Raw genomic sequence first — 3982 nt, 5'->3', positions numbered from 1 at the left:
CATACATACATACATACATACATACATACATACATACATACATACATACATACATACATACATATATTACAACACATTCTGAATAGTCCCCATTATATAGATTTTCATCTTATCAACCACATTAACTTTTTCTATTTCACTTACTTGCATAGGTTTTGGGTTGCCGACCAATCGCTTGATTTTCGGTCGAAGGTGGTCGGAAACAGGTCATAAGCTTGGTGTAACTGGGGCTTGAGTAGAGCCCATGAGCGGTGTGCGAATTTAATGTTCCGCCCCACACAGTCACTGGTAACTTGAAATCTCTAAAAATAAAAGCATCATTCTCGTTTCAGATATCTAAAATCTGCCCATATAGTTCAATATAAACATTTTGATTTTGGGCTGGTGGTCGGTAAACACGACCAAGAATAAAATTTTCAGACCCTGTATGAATTTGCACATAATGTCAATGTTTATATGCGGTTTAGTAATTTCCTGTGTTTGTGGGCGCGATTTTACATAAAGAGGAGCACCACAACCCTTTGTGACCGTTTACCACTGAACACCGAGTACCCTTTTATACTATATTCCGCTAAGAAATCTCTATTTTCAATGTTTATCTAATATTCAGTGACCCCAACAAAAGAAGTAAGAGCAGCAAGATCTTGGAATTTGTTTCGCAAACTACGTGCACTGACTAAACAGGCTTTTAACTGCTGTCTTTTAATGGATACTTGATTTCTATTTTCTACGACGGGAACCGAGGTCCTTTTTGCTCTCGGCTTTTTGCTCGATGTGTCTACAGTGCATCATTAAGAAGTCTACCAAGGCGGAGCCCGTCTCAATCAGAAATTATTTGTTGATCGTAGAAATAATCCACAAGCCTGTGAATTCGATATTTTCGTTTAAGTTCAAGGACTTTAAGCGATTATTTGTGCTGAAAGCCATCCTGTAAAATTTCCCTTCAACACCAATGCGAGGGAAAATACCGAATATCATGATCTTGTTACACTTTGACTTTAGTCCATTAACCTTCAATTCATCCTATTTCGTATTCATGATGTCATTCGTACCTGCATGCACTATGTAAATTGAATCAGCCTTTTCATAATCATTAAATACTTCGATGGCATTCGTGAAGTTATAAATTTCGATTCTGGTAAAACAATATATTCACAGAATTCGTCTAACTGAGGAAGAGGAAACTAAGAAAGAGGAAGAGGAAAAGGGAGAAGAGGAGAAGGCAAAAAAGGAGGAGGAAGAGAAGGAAGAGGAAAAGAAAAAGGGGTGAGATGAAATAGGGGAAAGAGAGGAGGAGGAGGAGGAGGAGGAGAAGGAGGGGGACTAGGAGGGGGAGAGGAAGGAGGTGGAAGAGGTATGAGAAAGAGGAGAAAGGAGGAGTAGGAGCTAGAGGTGGAGGGGAAGGAGGTAGAGGTGGAGGAGAATGAGGAGTAAGAAAAGAGAAGGAAGAGGAGGAGGAGAAGAAGAACAAGAAATGGAAGAGTAGGAAATGGAGAGGAGTAAGAGAGAAGAAGAAGGATGAGGAAGATGAGGAAGATGAGATGGACTAGGAGGAAAAGGGGGAGGAGGAGTAGAGGGAGGAAAGGGAGGATAAGAAGGAGAACGAAAAGGAGAAGGCGGGGAGAAAGAGGAGTATGAGAAGGAAGATGAAAAGGACGATGAGAAGGATAAACAGGAGGAACAAGAGAAGGAAGAGGAAAAGGAGGAGGGGTGGAGAGGATAAGAGGGAATGGGAAGAGGAGGAGGGATGGAGAGGATAAGAGGGAGTAGGAAGAGGAGGAAAGAGAGGAGTAAGAAAGGGTGAAGAAGAGGAGGAGGAGGTTGAAAAGGAGAAGGAGGAGGAGGAGAAGGATAAAAGAGAGGAACAAGATAAGGAATAGAAGGAGAAGGAAGAGGAGGAAAGAGAGGAGTAAGAGAGGGTGAAGAAGAGGAGGAGAAAGTTGAAAAAGAGAAGGAGGAGGAGGAGGAGGAGGAGGAGGAGAAGGAAAAATAGGAGGAACAAGATAAGGAATAGAAGGAGAAGGAGGAAGAGAGGAATGGGGAATAGGAGAAGGTGGAGAAGAAGAAAAAGAAAGAAGAGGAGGAAGAGGACAAGGTAGAGGTGAAGGAGGAGGTGGATTAGGAGGAAAAAGTGAGAAGGAAAAGAAAGGAGATGAGAGGAGGGGGAGAAGAAAGACAAAGAGGAGGAGGAGGAGGAAGGAAAGAAACGAAGGAGTGGGAGAAAGAGGAGAGGTGGAAGAGGAAAAGAACGAAGAGGAGGAGGAGAAGGAGGAGGAGGAAGAGGAGGAGGAGGAGAAGGAGAAGGAGGAGGAGGAAGAGGAGGAGGAGAAGGAGGAGGAGGAAGAGGAGGAGGAGAAGGAGGAGGAGGAAGAGGAGGAAGAGGAGGGGGAGGAGGAGGAGAAAAGACAAAAAGGAAGAGAGAAGGAAGTGAAAGGAGAAGGAAGAAAAGGAGGAGGAAGAGGAGAAAGAGAGGAACGAGGAGGAGGAGGGGGAGAAGAAGAAGTAGGAGGAAGAGTAAGAGGATGCAAAGTTAGGAAGGAGAAGGAAGAGGAGGAGAACGAGAGGGGGGGAGGAAGTGAGAAGGATGAGAGGGAGGGAAGGGGAGGAGTTGGAGGAAGAGGAGGAGGAGAAGGAGGAGGAGGAGAAAAAGTAGGAGGAAGGGTAAGAGAGTGCAAAGGTGGGGAGAAGAAGGAAGAGGAGAAAGAAGAGGAGGAGAAGGAGAAGGAGGAGGAAGAGGGGAGGAGGTGGAGAAAACAGAGAAGGAGGAGTAAGATTTAAAGGAGGTCAAGGAGGGGGAATAGGAGGAGGAGAAGAAGGAAAAGAAAGAATAGGAGGAAATTCAGGAAAAAGCAAAGGAAGAAGAGGAGAGGAGCAAAAGAAAGAACAAGAAAAGGAAGAAGAGGAGGAGGAAGAAGAGGAGGAGGAGGAAGAAGAGGAGGAGGAGGAGGAGGAGGAGGAGGAGGAGGAGAAGAAGGAAGAGAAAGAATAAGAGGAATTTCAGGAAAAGCAAAGGAAGAAGAGGAGATGAGCAAAAGAAAGAATAAGAAGAGGAAAAAGAGGAGAAGGAGGAGAAGGAGGAGGAGCAGTAGAAGGAGGAAGAAGAGGAAAGGGAGAAGGAGGAGAAAAGGAGAAGGAGGAGCTGATAGGCATGAAAGGAGTAGAAGGAGGAGGAGGAGGAGAATGAAGAGAAGATGGGCAGGAGGAGGAGAAGAAGGAGGATCAGCAGCTGACGAGGGGAAATGAAAAGGAAGAACAAGGAGGAGGAGAAGAAGGAAGGAAGAGAAAATGGATGAGAAAAAGGAGAAATAGTAAGAGGAGAAGGGGGGAAAGGAAGAGGAGTTTGCGAACCAGGATAAAGCGGAAAGGAGGAGGAGGAGGAGGAGGAGGAGGAGGGGAGAACTGCAGTGGAAGAGGAGGAGGAGGAAGAAAAGGAGAAAGAGAAAAGAGAAAGAGAGGCGAAGCAGCAATAGAAGAGGAGGAGGAAAATTAGTAGAAAGAGGAGGACGAGAAAGGTGATGAGAGGAAGAGGAGGAGGAGGAGGAGGAGGAGGAGGAGAAGGAGGAGGAGGAGGATGCTGTGCGCGTAAGATTGTGAGTGATTGTCTCAATGTATGGCTAAATCTTTTTCTTCCCCTGTTCTCTTACCTACCAACACCTTTTAGACATTACGTCTACTAAGGCGCCTTACACGCGTGAATAGTTTCTGGAGAACGCACAAAGCCTGACGAAGACGAAAGAAGAATGGAGGGAGCGATTGAGAAAAGGAGGGAAGACGACGATGATGGAAGGGAAACTGAAAGGGACGTGGATGTCTTCATATGTGGTGGAGAGTATGGGGGAGGGCATGGGAGTGATGAGAGGCTATTGGTGGTCCTTTGACCTGTTCGACATAACTCAAGGATGATTGAATGGGTTGACTGGAGGATTCAGAGGGAATGGAGGGTTGTGAGGGGAATGGGGTGATGCGTACGGGATGAGGGGTA

Source organism: Oratosquilla oratoria, chromosome 27 (genome assembly GCF_046742065.1).
Source record: "Oratosquilla oratoria isolate Oo_2021 chromosome 27, ASM4674206v1, whole genome shotgun sequence".
NCBI classification, from domain to species: Eukaryota; Metazoa; Arthropoda; class Malacostraca; order Stomatopoda; family Squillidae; genus Oratosquilla; species Oratosquilla oratoria.
Note: the sequence above shows the minus strand (reverse complement) of the source record.